Source organism: Camelus bactrianus, chromosome 3, assembly GCF_048773025.1.
Source record: "Camelus bactrianus isolate YW-2024 breed Bactrian camel chromosome 3, ASM4877302v1, whole genome shotgun sequence".
Taxonomy (NCBI): Eukaryota; Metazoa; Chordata; class Mammalia; order Artiodactyla; family Camelidae; genus Camelus; species Camelus bactrianus.
In genome coordinates, this window is record NC_133541.1 from 68,243,239 (window position 1) to 68,265,933 (window position 22,695).

Below are 22,695 nucleotides of genomic sequence, written 5' to 3' on the forward strand. Positions count from 1 at the left end.
TGTGTGGATAATGGTATTTTCAATTAAGGAAATCATTTGGTGAAGGCTTTAGTTTCTGTACCTCAACCAGAATAAAATCAAATGCATATTTTTGGATGTGTTTATTGGCATTCTTTAACTTATTGTATTGATATAAAAACTACCAGAAGCTTTAATTTTTTTGAGAAAACAATCAATAAAAGAAAAGCATGCAGGGCATGGATGATGTCTGCTATGTCCAGTGCTTCTCCCCCACATACTCCTTTGGCTTCAATGATCTGGGGAACTGACAGACTTACTGCTGAAAATGCCATGTCCCTCACCCTAGGTACTCATCATGCCTGCAGATTCTTTACATTCTCCACCTAACATTATTTTTGTCAGAGTGTGGGAGATCAAATATCAACATCAGTGCAAGGCTTATAGCCAGTTGCTTTCAAGGAGAAAAATCATTCTTTTTTCATTTTATGGCATGCATGATGTTTAGGTATGAAGGACAAATGCACTGGCAGCTGTTACATTGAGCTATAGATTCTGGATTTCTCTTCAAGTTTCCAGAAATTATATCTTTTCTTTCTCATCCAAACTTCAGCCAGCATATCAAATTGTCTAGCAATTTTGGGGATAGGTGTTTTAAAAAATAGTTTATTGTTTGCTTTTGATTTCACATAGTTTTACTGTTTCTTGAATATAGAGGAGATACACTTTCTCTAGATTCCCGTAATTCTATCATTTGGAGAATATGAATTAGATACATGCTGTTTAATAATTTGAGTAAGACTTTGAGACAATATCAATATATATAAAGGGAAAAGGTTTTGAAATTTTTTGAGTATTTACTCTGTTTTGGGCTAATTTTTGTCTGTTTTTAACCAACATGTTTCATTGAATTTTCTAAGCAAATCTTATGAGAAAGGTTTAATGTTATTCCTTTTTACACACAATGCTGAGAAACTAAGAGAGGTTTAAGCAACCTGCTTATGGTCACTTCACTTCTAATAAATGAGGAATCAGGATTCAAACTTGAATATGGCTCCAAAGTCTGTGCTTTTAGTAATTCTGTGCTGCTTTCCTCTAGGAATTTATGGGCCTGTGGGAAAAGTGGACATACAGATATCCCAACAGTGCTGAAAAATGCAATATGGACTAAAAGTCCATCTGAAGAGTAGAAAATAATCATTTTTAAAGTCTGTTTCATGAAACACAAGAATCTTAGGAAGATAATTCAAAGGGCCCACAAATGTTTAGGTTAAATTTCATGGATGTTGAAATTTTTATGAGACCCTATCTGTCATCAAATAATCTCTGATTCCAATTTTTGTGATCATCAGACTCATCCTTCTCATTGATTGATTTTCTAATGAGGAAATAATTTAAATTTAGACATACCAATGAAATTATATGAATACGTAACCACCTTATTTCACTTTTCTTATACTTTTATCATAAGAATGTTAAAGAAAATAAGACTACTCCAATGTAATAGTTTTTACTTTGCATATATTCCTCTGATATTCCTTAACATGAATATTCATTTTAGCTGTAATCAGAGTGCATATGTAATTTACTATACTGCTTTTTGCACATGGCATCACATATGTATTCTTAGCTTATTAAAATTTAAACTAAAAGATTGGATGGTGTTTCTAAGAGAGAATAATAAATGTGGTACTCTCACAGAACGCACTTTTAAAATTTATGATTTAAATTCTTATGGTGGATTTCTTTTTGCTTTAAAAATATTTTTTAAATATAGAAAGCTATAAAGAATAAAAGAAAAGCAGCCTGTATTCTCCTCTATTGGATACTCTCTAGTGACTTTAAAATTAATAAAATATCAACCATTGCTGATTAGAAAGTTCATGTATTTAAGAAAGGTATAAAATGATGGAAAAAAAAAAAAACGAACTCCCTTGCATTTTTACACCTGTCTGCAAAAGTAAGCATGGCTAATTTGCTATTTGTTCTTCCAGATAAAAACAAGCACATATCACTGTGTCCTTTTATTTACACAAAAGTGAGCATGTACATATCCTGTTCTATGCATTGACTCTTTCACTTAATAACAGTTTTTAGGGTTCTTTCCACAAGGTACCAATAGTTGTCACATTTTTGAAGGCTTCATTTTGCATAATATTCCATTATATAAAAGTTTCTTATTTAAACAACCCCCTAAAATGAATCATTTTCCCCATTTATTCACTCTCATAGTAGATTTATGTTGTGCAATAAAAAAGCTACAGTCAGTATCCTTGCACATATGTCTCATTATTATGTTTCTATTAAATCTACGTGGCAAATTTTACAAGTTTAGTTGCTGGATTAAAGGTGTTGGCATTTAAAATTTTGGTGAATATTGCTAAATTGTTCTGCACATATGTTACAGCAATTTTTTCCCCCAAATTTGTGAACAGCAACAGCTAACCTTCCATAGTGCTTTGTGCCAGACACTTACTATTTACAGTATTGGACATACATTAATTCATTTTGTCCTCACATAACTCATAACCCTGTGAGTTAGATACTGTATCACTACTCACATTTTGTAAATATTGAACTGAGGCACAATAGACTGGCTAAATCACTTAGCCAAGATCATTTGGCTAGTAAATAACAGTGCCAGAGAATCAACTCAGGCAGTCCAGCTCCAGGATCTGTGCTCTTAATCCCTCTCACATATTGCTTAATAGTGCAGGAAAGGGTAGATGTTACCAAGTTATAAATTTTGATAATGATAAGTGAAAACTGTAGGTCATCTTGAGTTACATCTTTTTTTAATTAGTGAAATGAAGGATATTTCATGTTTTATTTATCACATCTATTTCTTTTCTTGTACACTGCTTTGTCATATATTTGCATAGTTTTATATTGGGTTACTCAAGTTTCTTAGTAATTCTTACAAACTCTTAATTAAAAAATAGTACTACTTTGTCATATGGGTTGCAGTAAATTTTTCAGAGAAAAGTTTTATGTCTTTATACATTTAAATTGATTGATTTTTGGTTTTAGATTTTATGTTCTTCTTGAACATCTTATTTTAATTGTTTCTGTTGTAAGAATTATAAGAATTCAGAGGAGGGAGAAATGATTTCTGGCTTTCGTAATGAGAAAGGTTGTATTTTAGATAATCCTTTAAGGCTGATAAGATTTTTGTAAACTGAGAATAGCTGAGAGAGGAAGGGCCTATGTTGGAAAGACCATATATAGATAAGGAAATAGAGCAATCTGCTTCTGGCTAACTGGGTGAATAGAAGGAACTGATCCCTGATTGATTATAGCTACTGTCTTCATGTGCACTGTCTCTAGACACACAGATCTGAGGCCCTGCTGTTACCCACTTTTATTGGTCTCATTTGTCTAGGAATGTAAGGCCAGAGACTGGGAAATGTACAGAAATAAGATGCAGAATTTAGTCCATGAAGACTAAGAAAATCTCTACGATCTTTGCTTGTGACCTGGAAGATACCTAGGTCTGTTGATGAAATACCTGAAGTTTTTTTCCTAAATCAATTTCCCCCTAAACAAGTACCAAGAACAGAGAACATCATTTGATAAAGAATTAGAATCCTCATGTAAAAATGGTAATATCCAGATAAAGTAACTTTGCTGTACTATGTGTATTGGTTTAAAGATGAAGAGACAGCATCATTTGGGAATTTTTCCTACTCTGACATTTGTTGATTTTAATATCCATGACTGGTTTCTAGCAAGCTGCCTTCTTCCCCATATCTGAAAAATAAAGAAATAAAAGATTAGGAGACCATTACTTGTTTTAACAATTTGTAAAAGCCCTACTATTACATTGAGTGAATTTAGATACGGGGCAAAAATTGGCCTCATCTGTCCAAGCCCTACTATTGTATTTTACCAATTATAGTTTATAGGAAAAATCAGATGAAGAAAATATTTGGCAGTGATGAAGCAGCTGACAGAGGGAAAATGAACATAGTTAAATTCTAAGAGCATCTTGTTTTTTCTGGTATTTATTCATAAATTCTATTTTGTTTCCTTTGCTTTTTTTTTTCCTCTGTCTTCTGATTATTCCTAATTTCCCTTTTTCTTCTCCAATTATATGAAGTATCAATTAAGATAATTTTTCCCTAAGAGATGGAGGCAATGGATAATTGTTATTAAAATTACACTTTTTTCCATTTTAAACTTTCTCTGAGAATTGACCCAGGTTTGAGTTAGTTCTGAGTTTTACTGGACAGATCTTTATACAAAATATTCATACACAATTCTCTAATAGGAAAAAGGCATCAAACAAAAGTCCAGAAGCATAGAAGATAGATAGAAAAGATTCTGTTGCATCCATGAAAGAAGTGTATTTAATTGGAAAAAAGCAGATGTGCACCAATCCAGGCTACTTTGCAGCCCTGTTCAAATTGAACAGCTTTACTGAGGTGTTGACGCTGGCCCTGGGGAGTTCCTACTCTGCGTGTGGAGCCAGTTACAAATGTGTTTTCAGTCAAACACAATTACTGGAGAACACAAACATAATGTTTGCCATCCAAGACCTTTGCAACATGAAACCCCAGATTACCTTGCACCGAAGGCCTTTCCAGTGAAGATCAGTTTGAAAAGATTTTGTGGGAAAGACTGTTTAGCTAACCGACAGAGGGATCTGACTCCTGATCTAGCTGGCAGCCTATCTTTCTCACAAGCACCAGCCGCAGCTATTACATGTTTTCCTCATTAGTATGACAGAGATTAGCCAAGATAAAGAGGAGGGTGTTATCTCTATCTTTGCTGTACTGTCAGTGCTATGTTTAATATTTTGGGACAGAGGATGAGGTTCATTTTCCAAGGAGGGATTTATACCATAATGAACTTAATCTCTGTTTAATAAGGTTTTTGTTCTTTTGTGTTCACTGTAATGTGGAAGTAATTTCAATATGCCTACACAGCGATCCCCGCTGGCTCACACCACAGTAAGGTATGTGTCGGCGGTGCTCCAGCCAGCGTCACACAGTGGAACACATCGTCTCTGGTTGCATGTGGCTGACTACCTGTGCAGATTGGGTTTAAACTGATAGAGCATTTCTTCCCCATCTGATAAGGCCTGATACAGCTGGGTTTCATTGTATTAATAGTTTACTAATCTCTATAAAATCAGACACTTTCCAGAAATACTCTGTGGTTTTTACCCTACTTCATATTACTTATATAGTATGTACAGATTAATTTCCTTATTAAGACAATTAGTATGCTTGCCTTTGAAATATATATATATATATACACACACATACACACACACACACACATACATACATACACACACACATAAAAACATATATTGTGGAACAAAGGTAAGTATCTTAGTAGATCCTAATGTTGAATTTGTTGAAATTTTCAAAATATGGAAATTACTAAAAAGACCATCATTAAAAACTTAGGAATTCCATTAAAAATGATATTGCAGAGTGAGTTCACTGTTTTGCGTGTCAGGAGATCTAAGATCTTGTCCTAGTCAAATATTGGTTCTATGACATAAAGTAAGTCACTTAAACTCTCTGAGCCTTCATTTCTACTGTGTAAAATAAGACAGTTGAACTAGCTTATCTCTAAGCTGTTCTCCAGGGACAAAGTGCAGTGATCACAGCTAAAAGGATCCATTAATGAACTTCCCATACAGAAGATCCCAAGTTGAGAACTGTAATGCTTCTAGAGGAACACTATACTACTGAAAATTATGTGTAACACTACAGGACTTGAGAAGGACTGGGTACAGGAAAAATTTATTTTTATTTGCACTTCATTATTTGTCAACATTTATTGAACTTTGCAGGGGCTTTCTTTCTCTCTGATCCTAAACTATGTATTTTTTTGGATACGTGATATAAAATCCATGTCCCTAAATACAGTTCCATAAAATCTCTATAGCTTATTTAAGACTGTTTCAGTTACCTATTTCTGTACAACAATCTATCCCCAAATTTAGTACCTTAAAATGACAATCATTTTGCTCACAATTCTGAGGGTTAGGAACACGAGAGTAGCTCACTTCTGCTCCAGGGTGTCAAGGGTCTCACTTGGGATAGCTCAAACAGCTGTGCACTGGCTGGGATTCCTTACATGGGACCATGTTTTTGTGACCTTAGTTCTTGCAGTTGGCTGAGGTCTGTCACTCCCTTGGCTTTAGCTGATAGCTGCGCTGGTTGGAAAAGCCAAGAAGGCTTCTCTCATATGTCTGGAGACTCAGTGCTTCCTCCTGTGGCCATTCTCTCACTCTGTGTAGCTAGAGTGGGCTTCTCACTGCATGGCAGTCTTAGTCCTACATGTTAACTGCCTTCCAAGAAGGAGGAGACAGAAGGCACCGATCTTGCTAAAGATAGGCTAGAACTAACATAATGTCATTCCCACTTTGGTTAGTATAGCCAGATTCAGTGAGTGAAGAAGTGATCTCCACCTCTGGATGGTGGGGGCGGTCAAGAGTTTGCCACAGTAACTACTCCTGATTATTTATTCCTCTAGAGGCAGATTTGTTTGGATTTTGTCACCAATGTGGATATCTGCTCCTTTTTAGTTATTGGCAAGTTTAAATATCCAGATTTTTTCCCAAAGGGATATTAAGCCAGAATTGGGGTATAACTAATATTCAGTAGGCCAAGCACATGCCTGGCTTGCAGAATTGCCCTCAACAGCTCAATACAGGCACCAGAATGAAAGTGCTTTCTGCATTAGAAATCTGTACTTTGACCCCCAAGTTGAGATCATCTCATTTGGAAAAACTCTGAAGCCTCACTATTGATGGACAAATAATCCTGTAGAAACCCAGTGTATTAGTTTGCTAAGGATGCCATAAAAACGTACCACAAACTGGATGGCTTAAACAGAAAGTGATTTTCTCACAGTTCTGGAGGCTGAAATTCTGAGATCAAGTTGTGGGCAGAATTGGTTTCTTCTGAGGGCCATGAGGAAAGAGTCTGTCCCGGGTCTCTTTCTTTGTCTTATAGATGATCATCTTCTTTCTGTGTCATCACATTGTCTTCCCTCTATGCTTGTCTATGTCAAAATGTCCTCTTCTTATAAGGATGTCAGTCATATTGGTTTAGGGCCCACCATAACAACCTAATTTTAACTTCATTGTCTCTTTAAAGACCTTGTCTCTAAATTCTGAGGTACTGGGGATTAGGATTTCAACATATGAATTTTGAGGAGGAGAGAATTCAAACCATAACACCCAGATACACTATACTAGCTATCTCTTCCAAGCACCCTTGTCTGTTCCCAGCACGTTAGCCTCAAAATAGCTATATAGGGAGTGATAGACAGGGAGGGGAAGGAAAAGGGAAAGGGAGAATTTAAATTATGGCCCTACAAATAGGCCTCACACTGGAGCAAATCTTAAACCATTCTACCAGAACCTTTTGTTCATAAAACATTGTTTCGAAGGTTGAAAGAATGTTCCCTTTTGTTTCTTTTAAGTCCACTTTACCTGCTAGTTAAAATCAATATGACATGTTTGACTTACTTGATTTTCTGGGTTTATTTGCCAGTGAATTATTTGTTTTCATATTACAGAGTAGCTCGGCTGTGCCTCATTTCACTCTGAAATCATGCCTGATAAGCGATTGTCTGATACTCACCAGGCTGCGTGTGTGTGCAGGCTGGCAAAGGATGCCCATGGCACAGATGAGGTGCCTTATGTGCAGTCAGCTTGCTTTGTCCTGCTCACTGTCAGAGCTTCTCAAAGGTCCTGTCCTAGAGAAATCAGAATGATATACAGAATTAAAGGATAATGGATTGGGGATGATGTTCAGCATCTTAATTAGGGACTTTTGGCAGGATATAATCATACATTTTGGTTGGATATTATAATTAGGAGACTATTAGAATATTCAAAGGAGAAAGATGCTTTAGTGATTCCGTAGCTAGCAAAATCCATTATTGTAGAGAATGTAAAACAAACACATAAATCAGACAATGTTTTGTAAAATAAACTTCCCAAGGTTTATCAGTTTCTTACTATAGAAGTTTGCTTCCAATTTACTGCAAATACTTAAAGCATTATTTATATATTTAGAAAAAAGTTATTGATGATTTTGTTGGTCTTTTGAGTCCTCCTTTGTTCCAAGATCTATCAATAGATTGATTAATTTAATGGAAACCTGGAAACTGAATGAATACACTTTAAGCACATTTTTTGGTGGGGTGCTGCATTTACTTAAATGAAGCTCTTGCTCCGACATTAATAGGACATCTACTTAATTTTTTTCCTTAGTAAAAATGAGTTTTTACTCTTATTCCACACTCCATAACTTAAGCCATCTGTAGATAATAATACATATCTGTTAAATAGATTCTGGGATGAGGGGTGGAGTGTGACAATAACTGCTTAAAGTAACGATTGAGCACATGAACCATAACCTCAGCTTTGTAGCACTGTCTTAAAATGGGCCATAGGACTAAACTGCTTGAATACGGCTCTGGATAAGTGGTATTGTTTTACAACCCAATAAACGATTTGCAATCATTATGACTTTAGAAAACAAAAACTCTTAAATATAAGGCAGTTATAGGAGGATTAGAAAACAAAATTTATTGGGGAAATAGTTATTTTAAAATTTTATTTTGTTATCTAATAAGCAGCATGATGAATAAGCCTAAGTGTTAAAAGTCAGTGAAAAGTGAATATATTTTGACAACCAGGCTTTCAATAGAGGGAGACTAAGAGCTGAACTCCCTGTCAGAATGGGTTGGGTTTATATACCTTGTAAATAATTTCAGAGCAGACTAGGGACAGACTGACACCCCGAAAACCTTGCAGAATTAATCTTTCATTGCAGTATTTGAAGAGTGCCATCACTGTCATTCTTTCAGCAAATAGTCACCGAGCTGTGACAAGCACAGTGCTTGGGGCTGTGGATAATGCAGTGCTATATAAGATAGACTCTGACATCAGGAACTGTGTGGTTTGTGTCACTTATTCAGCAAACATTAATTGAACACTACGTATACAGTAGACACTATGCTAAGAATGCCCTTGGGATTAGTTTATGATACAGTCTTGTCCTCAGGGATTTACCTAACTGCTTCACCTAACAATTTCTGGGACTTCTGGGACTAGGTTTATATGTATTCAAAGAAGACATTAGCTAATTGAAGAGAAACTTTCTGCAGTATTATTTCCTAGCCCTCGAGCAATCCATGTCTTCTTTCCCATTTCCCTTCTATATTCTTTTTTCTTAATATTTATTGTATTTTATTTTGGTTTTCTTTTGTTGGGGGAGGGTGGGTAATTAGGTTTATTTATTTATTTTTTAAGGGAGGTACTGTGGAATGATCCTAGGACTTCATGCATGCTAAGCACACACTGAGCTATACCCTCCGCCACCTTCTATATTCTTAATTTATTGCTTTGCCTAGTTTTTGAAACTGATGTTTCTTCTGCATTTTGGAACCTCTGCTCATGTATTGGTGTCTCCCACACTGTGCTGATGTTTTGAACTAATCCTGTTCTGTTTTGATGACAGTTTTCTCAGCTATCCTCCGAATCTGGTTCGTAACCTCTGCTTGCTTTGACCCCTCATCTTTATAAGCTATAACTGCTGTCTGCTGTCTGCAGATGTCTTTTTCAGAAAGCCTCGTTCTGGTATTCCACTTTATTGCAGCACTAGATATATTCATTGTCTGATCTACTTGTGAACTGAGTAAAATTCATACTGATCATATATTTTTAATTCTGATATGTTAAAATAAAAATGCTACTCAATTTTTGGCGTATTGAAGAAAGAGGTACTTGCATATGAAAACCAAGAAATTCATCTACTTAATCCTACTAATAACTGTTCCTAGGTTATTTGAAAAATAAGTAGAAGATTGGAAAAAGAGGTTTTGCCATTATTGAATTCAAAGTCAACAGAAAACAAAATTTTTTTATCAGAGCATTTTTTTGTCTTTTCAAATTTCCCATCAAATATTTGACTGCTGTTTGTTAGCCACTGGAATGTTCTGCATTCCCAGACATCCTATAGATTTTCCCAAACTTACGAGTTTACTATGCTTTTTGATATTAATTTCTCTAGCGAGGGTATTATTGAGTACTTTTTTTACATCAACTCTGTCTTACCTTGTTATAGCGACAAAAAGTGGTTTGCCTCTTCTAGTCCTACTTAGATGGGCTTCCCATAATCAAATTAAATCTCCATTTCACAAATTTGTGAAAAGAAGTCTTAAAAAAACTTGCTAGGAGAATCTGATAACAATTAATGTCAAAATTACATGACTGATTTCCAAAGGTCTGTGTGCCCTTCTATACTTTTAATAAGAATTTAAAAATCAAAATTGAGTTAACTGTTAAGAGTTGTATTTCTAATTGCATAAAGGGGCCTGACTGAGAGATTTTTAAGAAAATTGTGTAGAATTATCTTTTCTAGGTGGACCTTATAGAGCATGGGCTTTTCAAATTTTGTTTTTATGAGATCTGTATTCTCTATGAAATCTCTTTTCCTGGGTCTTATTTTAAACAAGATTAATAAAACTAGTTGGAAAAGGAGACATATTCAGCTGAGAAATTATTCCTTGGCCTGTATAATATTGAATTGTCAGTTGAAGCACTTTTCTACCATGCAATTTCTCTCTACTCTTACTGCTGCCACAATTTGTGTTAAACTGAGTTGATTATTATTTTTTTTTAATGTACAGATGTATGGAATTTTAATTCAGTGTTAATAACAGCAGAGAAAGGACCGGTTGCTCATTTATTTAAAAATGTGTTTATTAGGTTAATACTTTAGAGTCATGGTCTGGCCTTTTTGATTTCTTTGATTTTTTTTCCAGTGAAGAGTTTGCTGAAATCCATCTCTGGGTTACTAGAGCTATGTTTTCATAGAGAAACATAATTTTGGAAAAGTATTAGCAAGTCACTCAACCTCAACAGACTTTTGTTTATGTTCTGTTAACATTGGAACCAGAGTCTCACTTGTTCATGGAATTAATTTCTAAAAAATTGTAGTATACTTTTGCTATGCTTTTAGGGATTCAGTTAGTTCAATGATGTTTGAAAGTACTAGTGGGCATTAGTAATGGGCTAATTGCAGCAAGCTTTCAAAATCATAATATAGCATTTCCCTGCATATGATATGCCAAAGAACCTGTGCTTGAGTGGAATTGTACAGGGAAAATAGGCCCTAGTCCACAATGCCAGGCATTATTTCAGGCTCTACAGGTAAAGTGGTAAACAAAACAGATAAAAATCTGTGCCTTCTAATGAGGGAAGATAGAAAAAAAATCAATCAAAATGGATGATAAATAGAAGGGAGAAAGGGAGGGAGGGAAGAAGAAAGAGAGAGAGAGAAAGGTATATTAGTGATAAGTGTCAACAATACAAATAAAGAAAGTGATAGTGTAGGGAATACAGAGGTGGTATTAAAATTGTAAATAAAGTGACAAAGAAGGCCATACTGAAAAGGTGGCCTTTTATTATAGAGTGAAAGAGGATAATGGAACAAGCTGAGAATAATATTCTTCCCATAGGAAAGAGAAATTCAAAGACTCTGGGATAAGGGTGGGTCTGGTATGTATAAAGATCAGGTAAGATGTTAGTGTAGTGAGTTTGTTAATCTCACAGGTACCAGCTCCCCATGAGAAAAGTTAATTATAAGGAAATATCACTAAAATTTCTTTGAAGTATAAGGGAAATACTTTTGTGAGAACTCAGAGCCATTCATGCCAACTGTTCACTTTTTCCACCAATTTCGTGTGTCGATCTACTTTTCTGAAGCATAAGAATTTTTGTGTCTGTTTATATATGTCCAAGCTACTTGGAAAGAATTTTCTCATGACAGGCAAGATTCTGAAGGAGAATTGAGTCAAGACAGTTGTAATTTGCATTAATTTTGCATTAAGTATAGACCTTAGAATTTACAATCAGAAGATGATGAAAAAAAAATCTCAGATGTGAATTATAACACATTTTCACTGTTATTAGTCTGCTTTTTGTAGGCCAGTTATTTTTAAACATTTGGTTATGTAATATTTTCCATACACTATCTCCTATTTTGTTTAATGTCATAATCTTCTATAAATCAGGGCAGGAGAAAAATATATGTATATATTCATGCATATGCAGTGTAAGATATATAATAATAATTGTAATGGCTATTATGTTTTAGTGAAAGGCACTACTCTATGTATTTTATATCTGCTAGATCATTTACTACTCATAATAGCACCATAATTTACATATTATTGTTCTCATTTTATGGAAGAAGAAAATGAGGCCCAGAGAGGTTATGTCTTTGGCCAAGAATATCTAGTTTATAAGTGGAAGGGCCAGAATTTGGTTTCAGAGAATCTAAATAAGGCCTCAGTGCTTGAAAGAAGGAATGAGAGGATCAGGATGCATCTGATAACTACACCTAAAAAAAGTGGAGTAGTTTACTGTTATCAGAACCAAAATTGGGAAGGGCATGGGGCAGGAGCATAGATACCTAGAAAGTACACATAATCCAACCTCATTGTGCAGGGTAACAGGGTTCTTTGGTCTAGGTAGAATATGTAGGTTCTGGGTCTTACAGACTCTGTAGACTGAGAAAGATGACTCCTAGAACCGAGAATCACTGAATGTCATGCATAGCTTGCTAATAAACCAACTACAAAAGTAAAGAGGCTGACAAACCTATAAACATGGTAGTATTTCAGTTTTTGTATAATCTGTTACTGTGTACAGTACAATATTTGAGGGTAAAATTTTTAGTGCAAAAACATTTAAAAATGCATTTTGAATTTCTATTTCTGTAGTGTTTCTAGATTAGAAGTAAATTTTGTTTTATTTTTCGTCTGTTTATGCTAGCAGAAAATAATTGAGTTACTGAAAAACAAAACTGTTGACCTGAAACAGATAGACTGCCAGTTATTTATACAGCCAAAATGTGTTTATTCAAGATCAGCAAAGAATTCCAATTTGGGGTCTGCAACCATGGTGAGCCACACACAAGTCCCCAGCAAAAAAAGAGGAGAACTCTTTAGAGGAAAAAAGATGTTTGGAGAGCTGTAGGAAACAGAAGAATCCACTGAAGAAATTGAGACTTCAAAGAATAGTGACTTTTCCTTGGGTTGAATTGTAACAGTCTCTTACTGGCTAAGCTCTTGTCGAGCAAGAAGAGAATGTCTTTATTCCTCCTGTTGAGCTCTGCTATCATCATAGGACATGAGGACTTCCCCTTCTGGTCTCTCAACTCTACATAATTGAGGTTCTTTTATTTATTTATTTTACCTCTACCCCTTTTGATTAAGATAATTCTCTGAAAGCGTCACTGACTGAGAGTCAGGTTTTCTGGTTTCAATGGATTTTTACCCTTCAGTGTGAGAATGGACCTTTCCTGAGGGTAGTGTCCCACATCAGAGGGAAAATGTTGATTGGAAACCTATTGAAGTCACATTTGAGTAAGAAGGAGGGGAAGGAGGGAGAACTCTGAGGCCTTTTTTACCTTAAGTCTATGTATTATCAAGATCATAGACACTGGAGATCATTTAAAGCATTATGTAATCATCAGAAGTTTGGCAGACAGACTTCCAACAGGCCTGGTCCAGATATCTTTGGAAAGCTGTCTTATCAGATGTTTGCTTCAGTGCCAGAAAATATTTACTTTCATGTCACCTGGTGATTTGCAGGTCCAGTCAGGATTTGGTGCTTTCTTTGGATGTGTCACATGAATCCAAGAGTCTATTACCTGGGGTTTGGCAGCACAAGGGTGGGTTGACAGTACCTGATAGGAGCCTTTGCAATGAGTTTGGAGAGAGTCCTTTTGGAAGCATTTTTTCCAGAAGAAAACTCCTGGTTGCAAGTTTTTTATCTCCTGAGAGTAGACTGTGAAAGGATAGCTTTACCAACACATGATTATTTTTAATAGAACAATAAGGCCTTTGCAATATTAGAATACTCCTTTTATGATTTGTGAGTCAAAAGAGGCAGGAACCAAGTACATTGGGTGTCCTGTGACTATCTCAAAGGGTGAGAGTTTTTAAGTTCTAAAATGGATGGATCTAAGGTTTAGAAGGGCTAACAGCAATGATTTTGGCCAAGATATTTGGAAGACAAACTCTGCCAGTTGCGTTTAATGTTGTGAGTGCATTCAACTAAGCCAAAGGATTGAGGATGATGGGTACAATAGAATGTTGTAAAAGCAGCCACACAACATAGATTTCTCAAAGTAGCTGACTAGTAAAGCGTTTAGTCCATTTACATTTCCGGTAATTATTGATATGTGTGTACTTATTGCCATTTTGTTAATTGTTATGGATTTGTTTTTGTAAGTCTTTTTTATTTCTTCTTTTTTTCTCTTCTCTGTGGTTACATTTGAATCCCTCTTTCTTTTTTTGTGTATATATCTATTACAGATTTTTGGTTTGCAGTTGCCATGAGGTTTTGGTATAGAAGTCTTTATGTGTATATACATAATTGTTTAAGTTACTCATCTCTTAATTTCAAATGCATTTTAGATATCCTGTATTTGTACCCTCCTCCCCTCAGTATTACTTTTCTTTTTTCTAGCTGTGGCCTTTTCTTTTCTACCTAAAGAAGTTTCTTTAATGTTTGTTTTAAAGCTGGTTTGGTGGTGCTAAATTCTTTTAGCTTTTGCTTATCTGTGAAGCTTTTGATTTCTCCATCAAATCTGAATGAGAGCCTTGCTGTGTAGAGTATTCTTGGTTGTAGGTTTTCCCCTTTCATCACTTTAACTATATTGTGCCACTCCATTCTGGCCTGTAGAGTTTCTGACAAAAAATTAGCTGATAACCTTATGGGAGTCTCCTTTTTATGTTAGCTGTTGCTTTGCTTTTGCTGATTTTAATATTTTATCCTTATCTTTAATATTTATCACTTTGATTACTATGTGCCTTGGCATGTTCCTCTCCTGTATGGGACTCTGTGCTTTCTTGGGAAGTTTACTTTTCATAGTAATACTCTTTTTAAAAATAATTCTAGGTGTATTTTCTAGTAAATTAAGAGAAAACTGAGAAAATCTTCCAAGCTTGCAAGTCAATCAGCCATCTGAATTACTACAAAAGAGAGGAACTCGATATAAATTAATACCAGATAGGGTATTGTGGAGGAAGGACCAAGTCTTTTGAATAGCAGAGACTAGGAAGTCTGCTTAGGGGGAGGCAGTCCATTGCAAGTTTTTCTTTAAAATAATTTAATTTTAATGTAAGGATTGGGAATTTCTATTTCTACCTTTGAACTGGCTAACTATACTTCTTATATATATATTTGGTTCTAGTCCTTGGAGAATTTTAAATTTAATAATTAAGCCTCATCTTTATAGCTTTTTAACCAGAGGTAATGATATATTTTGTTGTTTCTGTGTGAGGTAGAGAAAATATTGTTTCTCGAAACAAAAGATGTCATTTAATTATTTGATCTTCATATTTTTCCTTCCCTTCTTACTTTGCCAGCAGCTATATGAGACATATTTTATTATTTTGTTCTGATTGCATAGAACATTTTTGTTACAACCTGTTAGTTTTACTTGGTATTATTTCAGGAAGGTTTATAGAATACTCTATATATTTTCATTCTTCTCATTAAAGTAGATATCCTTTGGAGCTTATTTTATTTAACATTTTGAAGACGTAGAATACTTGCTTTGTAATAAATAAAACACAATTATAAAATTCTATTGTGTCATAGCAGAATTTGGAAAAAAATCTAAAATGATAAGGCATCATTTTTCCTTCATATTTTCTTCACCAAAAGTCTTTACATTTCATATTTATTACCCAAAGCTTGCTTGATTTGTTATGATTTAATATCTCAGATCTACTTATTTTTATTTAAATACACAAATAGACTTAGTTAAATAACCTTGGTATTAAACAAAATAAGCAGGTGAATGTTTTGAGTTGTGGTTTGAATTGGGAATCAAATACAATGTCTTGGAATTTGACATTACCAACTTTATTATATTGTTGTTCAGTGTTTGTACTGCAAACAGATCATCTCACTAGTCTGTTTTTGAAGAAAGAACAATGTTTGAAAAAATACTATAAAATTATATTTGAGAAATGAGTTGGAAAAAGTCGTAATTATTATTGTAGTAGATGTTTATCAAAACTGTTTATTGAAATTTGGAGGCCATCTCTTCAAAACATCCATATCCCAAATTGTTTATCTGGGAGAAACAAAATTAGGCATTCTCAGTTTATTGAGGGAAAGTAACTTTTGATTATGGCCATGGATCACTTTTCACAGTTATGGCTCAGTGGGCCCCATCCTCACTTTTAGGCATCATCTCTTATCATCCTTTCTTTCTTCTTACTCTCCTCTCTGTTCTGCACCTGCTCATTCCTTCTTTCCTTCAGTGCATACAGATATTTTGTGTGTGCTGTTCATTTGATTGGTCTCCCCTTCCCCACTTCTCTTTTCCAAACAAAATCCTCTTTTGTGATACCTTCTTTAAGCTCTCTTAATGCTTGGTAGATTCCTATAAATGTTTTGTAGCATTTATCAGACAGTGGTGAAATTGTGTGCTCTCTCTTCTCTCTCATTCTCCACCACTCATCTTTTTCCTGTTCATTTATGGATTACCCATCAGAGCGTCAGACAGCTAACAAATACTCATTAATGCTACTATAACTAAAATTACTAATGTCTTAAATAATAAATGCATGCACTTAACCATATAACCTCTGATTTCTGAAGCTTCTTTAAAATCTTCTGCTCCTATAGTCTTGTTCTAATGATTATTTATATATAATATGCAAATCATGACTTTGACCAAACGAAAAATGATTTGAGCTTAAATAGAAACTCCAGATCAAATCAAGAAAATTGTTCTGCATATTATCTGAGAATTTCTGATTTGTTTCAGCATGGAAAGAGATGTGGACGCACTGAGAAGCTATAGGCTAAAAAGCCTTCAAATGCCTTAAATAGGCCTGTGGGTAGTATATTGGGTTAAATAGTGTCCACCAAGCTTTCATGTCTATCTGGAACCTATGAATGTGACCTTATTTAGAAATAGAATCTTTGCGTATATAATCAAATTAAGATGAGGTCACAATGAATTTGGGTGGGCCTTAAATGCAGTATGACTAGTGTCCTTTTAAGAAGAGGGAAATATGGATATAGGACACAAACACACAGAAGAGAAAGCCATATGAAGATGGGGCAGATGATTCACCTACAAGTCAAGTCATGCCAAGGATTGCTAGCAACCACCAGAACCTAGAAGAGGGGGAAAAAGTGTTATTCCCTAGTTTTAGAGGGAGTTTGCCCATACTGGCATTTTAATTTCAGACATCTAGCCTCCAGTACTGTGAGGGAATAAATTTCTGTAGTTCTAAGCAACTCAGCTTATGGTACTTTGTTATGACAGCCCTAGGAAACTTGTACAGATAGACTAAATTAGTAATAAGGAAATGTTATTTTAGATCAGCTTGATTAACATTTATTGGGTTTGTATGGCATATGTAATGATAGATATTAGGAATATGTCCTTGAATAGTTTCAAAAAGCATGGGAAAGATGGGCATATCAACAGAAGTGTCAGTGTCACATATGGCAGACACTTGTTGGTTACCCATCCATCCGCCATTTCCTTCTCCTTTCTGCCTTTGAATATAGTTGGGTGAGCATATGAAGTTTGGAGCTATGCCAACCATCTTAAGAATAAGAGAATTGCAGAAAAACTGACCCAGATCTCTTTCATTACTAAGCTCCCAATCAAATGTGAAATGTCTTCCTGCTGGTCATCTTATTATGATAGATAATGAATTCTAATGAATGAACTATATTTAGTTGGATTCTTTAATAATTGCAGCTCAAATAATCTAATGAATGCATTGAAATATGTTCAAGGTTTGTGAAAGCATAAAAAAAGAACTCTTGTCCCAAACTGAAGAATCAGAGAAAGTTTTAGTAAGGATGGAAAGATGAGTAGAAGTTACATGGGTCAAAAAAATATGAGAATATCCTCTTGGAAAAGAATAATAGATAAGGCAGAAAAGATACAAAAGAACCTGTGGCTAGCCATAAGTGTTTTGACATTTCTGTAATATAAATGTATAGAAGCAGGTTGGGTTGGGTAGCTTCAAGTCATGAAAACTTCTGTATGTTCTGATAAGGTCATTAAACTTTATTCCAAAAGCACCAGGAATCTTCTGGAACATTTTAAGCAGAGTTTTGAACTTAATTAAGTTATAGTTAGATACTTCTCTTTATATTTTACACTTTATAGTATAAGACTAGAGTTATAGTAACAATCTCTCTGTAACAGTTCAGGCAAGAGATGATAATAACATAAAACATAGCTTGGTAGTAGGAATATTATGAAAGGAATATTTTCAAGAAATACTTGAGAGTAAAATTGGAAGTACATGATTAATACTGTATGTGTAGATAAGAAAGATAAAAGGACCTAGAATGAGTCTCAGGTTTCTGGCTTGAGGAAATGGTGGATAGAAAATAAGAGGTAAGGAACTACTTGTGACAATTCAATTTCCAAATGTCAAATACCTACATTTTTGTTTTAATCATTTTCAGTGGAAAGTTAAATGAAAATATTTCCCTGCTACAGCATATAGAGAATATTACTCAAATTTTCTTGATGACTCATGGTAATAATTGTGACTATCAAATATTGTTTGAGGCAGTAAAGTATTTATGCACTCAGGGGATTGGATTGATAAGATACTTTTCTATAATAGGTAGTTATGGAGTTCTATGGCATTACTTAAATTGTTCTACATTAATTTCATGGTTAATCTTTATTCTTTATAATTTTTAGGCTATAAGTTATTGCTTCAGTCATATTTAATCTAGAGTGTGTCAGGCATTGTTCTAGACATGGAGGGTGCAGTGCTGAGCAAGACAGACAGTCACTCTTTTCAGTGGCCTTATCCTGTAGTGAAGACTGGGGGAAAATAAACAAGTGGCATAAAATATCAAGGTCATTCTACATAGCAATAAGTGCTTTAAAGGAAATGAATAGAAATGGCAAGGGATTAAGCTCATAGAGAGTAAGATAGTGAGGAGGGAAATCACTTTTCAAGAGGAAATTTTTAAGTGAAACCTAAGTAGATGACAGGGAGCTCATGATGCTAACCTCTGAGACGTAAGCATTTCAGAGCCAGAAGCCAATCAGAGGAAAGATGGAGAGGAGGACGTAAGCTTGCTGAATGTGAAGAAATGAGTGATTGTTGAAGCCGAGTGATCAAAGGGGCTGAGGTAGTAAGAGTTGAGGGTAGAGAATTGGACATGGCACAGATCGTGTAGAACTTGGAGGCTATTACAAGGAGATGAATATTATTCCAATTACAATGAGAAGCACTGAAGTATTTTAAGCATAGGAATGATGTAATCACGTTTGTATTCTAAGAAGACAATTCAGGCTTCCCTGTGGAGAATGGAATGTATGAAAATAAAAGTGAAAGGAGACCAGTGAGGAAGGTATTGTATTAGTCCAGGCAGACACGTAGCAATGGGAAGGAGGAGAAGTAAGTGTGCTAAATGTATTTTGAAGGCAAAACTGAAAGAAACTGTGGTGGATAGTATATTTTTCCCCTTACAATTTTGCTACTACTTTTCGGTAGATTATTACATTCAGATTATCAGGTAGCTATGATTATCTGAAATGGATGCTGAATGATAGTTTGAAGTTTCTTATAAGTAGAGTTTGAATTTTCATGTATTGTCTTTATGTCTTCATACTGCTTTGTGGGTTCTCAGAAGATTATTGGGGAGTAGCTTCTATAAAATATGATATTGGTGTGCTATAATTTCAAGAGGTCATAAACATCATTTTGAAAGAGCTTGCTTGAGATTCTCAGTACACCAGAGCAAAGCAGTAAATGTTTACCAAGAAATTATATCTCCTGGTAGAAAGACCAAAATTTGGAAGGTTTGAGATAGTCTCATTTTCACTGATCATATACTGTCTGACCTTGCTCAATACATTTAATGGCTCTGTGTTACAGTTTCTCAATCTTTGAATGGCAATAATGATCTTTTCCATCTAAGCTGAGATATATTTGTAAAGTACATGGAACTAGACAGCAGGAAATCACTACATACACGACAATTTATTGTTAGTTTTATGGCCAATTCAAATCCCAAAGGAATTGAAGTCATTGCCATTTGAAGGTTGTCCAGTTCATTTTTAAGATAGATGACTGACCCCGTACAAAAGTCACACACAGTCCCTGAACAATTATACTCAAACTCTGCCTTGGCTATGACAGGAGAAAAATATGATTGTTGAATCAATGTAGCTATAAAAATGACATGCATTTCTCCCCTAAGCAGGTGGGAAATGTGAGAAAATGCTTGGATTGGAGGACTGAAGAGAAGTCAGCACTAGTTTTTAAAATACTGTTTCAATTTTAGGGTAAAATAATTGACCACTGAAGTTTTTTTTTTCTTAAGTTTTTATGAGAAATATTTTTATTTAATTAAAAATGTACTGTGTACCTCATGATAGTAAAGTCAATCTGATGAGTATGATGAGAGATACTAAGTGTTTATAGAAGCATAAGTTTGTGACAATTATTTATGTTTGGTGAAATAAAGTAAGCTATATAGAGAAGGTGACATTATTAACTATTTCCACAGTAGAGATAAGAGGGAAGACTGCTTTCCTCCTAAGAAAACAAGGTGAGTCAACACACTCAAATGGAAATATAGTGGTTACTATATTTGAGGTGATTTGAATACTTTGATTTCACTGGAGTACACAGGGGGCAAAGGAACCAGATAAATTAAAAAAGAGTCGCTATATTGGAAATATCTTTAATGATATTCTTAGAATTTGAATGTTATATTATAGATGGGAAGACTAAAATTGTAATAATCTGATCTTTGCTTAATTAAAAAAAATCTTTTCAATGGTGTCTGCATAGAGATACCATTTCCTAACATTACCTCTCAAATTAATCATAAAATGTAGAAAAAAAGAATCAGTTTAAAGGGCTAGAAAAATTTATTCTACTTTTCATTGAGATATAAATCACATTCCATAAAATTTATCCTCTTAAAGTGTACAGTACACTGGTGCTTGCTGTTCACAGAGTGTACAAACATCATTGCTGTCTAATTTTAGAAAAGTTTCATCACCCCCTGAAAGATACCCTGTACCTAATGGCAGTCACTTCTTCCTCCCCCATCCTTATAGTCTATAACACATGTATTAACATGATATCACTCACACTAATACTAATTAGTGGTATAAACCACTAATCTGATTTTTGTCTGTATGGATTTGTGTGTTGTGGATATTTCATATGCTTGGAGTCGTTAAGTGTGTGGCACTTTGTGACTGGTTTCTTTCACTTAGCATAACATTTTTAGTTTCATCCGTATTGTATCACATAATGGTACATCATTCTGTTTTATTGTAGAATAATATTCCATTTTATGGGTATACCACATTTTGTTTACCCACTAGTCAGTCAGTTGATGGACATTTGGATTGTTTCAAATTTGGCTATTATAAATAATGCTTTGAATAGGAACATATAAGTTTTTGTATAGTTATGTTTTCAGTTGTCTTCAGTATATATCTCAAAGTGGAATTAGAGAGTAATAGAATAAGTCTATTTTTAACATGTTGAGGAAATGCCAACCTGTTTTTCAAAGTGGCTGCGCTATTTGACAAATCCATGAGTAATGTGTAAGGGTTCCAGTCTCTCCACATCCTCTCTAATATATGTTATTTTCAATCTTTTTGATTTTAACCATTATAGTGAGTGTAAAGTCATACTTCACCGGGATTTTGATTTGTGTTTCCTTAATGACCAATGATTTGGTTGAACATCTTTTTGAGTGTTTGTTAGTGAGCTGTATATGTTCTTTGGAGAAATGTCTATTCAAACCCTTTTCACATTTTTAAGTAGGTCGATTTGTCTTTTATCGTTGAGATGCAAGGGTTCTTTATATATTCTTGTTACAAGTCTAGTATCAGATATATCAGATATATGACATCTGATGAAAATATATAATATTCTTTCTTCACTCTCTGGTTTGTCTTTTTCTTGATGATTTCCATTGAACTACAATTTTTAAAATTTAGATCAGGTTTAATTGTTACATTTTTTCCTTTGTTGGTCGTACTTTTGGTGTTATATCTAAGAATCCATTGCCAGATCTCAGGTGATGAAGATTTACCCCTTCATTTTCGTAGGGGAGTTTTCTATCTTTAACTCCTATATATGGGTCTTTGATACATTTTAAATTAATTTTCTGTCTATGGTATGAGATAGTTTTTCATACTAAATTTTTGCATGTGAATATCCAGTTGTCCCAGGACCATGTGTATAAAGATTCTTCTTTTCCCATCGAATTGTCTTGGTACCCTTGTCAAAATTCAGTTAACCATAAGTTTAAGAATATAATTCTGGACTTTGAATTCTATTCCACTGATCTATATGTCTGTCTTTATCCCAGGGCCACGATATCTTGATTACAACAGTTTTATGTATAAGTTTTGAAATTAGAAAGTGTGAGTCCTGTTACTTTGTTTTCACTTCATACATTGGCTCTTCTGGGTCCACTGTAATTCCATATGAATTTTAGGAACAGCTTGTAATTTTTTGCAAAAAAGCCACCTAGGATTTTGAAAAGGATCATATTTTATTGGTAGATCAATTTGAGGAGTATTTCCATTTTCATATTAAATGTTCCAGTCTACGAACATGAGATGTATTTCTATTTAAACTTCTTATGGATCTTTATTTTCTTTCAAAGGTGTTTTGTAGTTTTCTGTATACAAGTCTTGT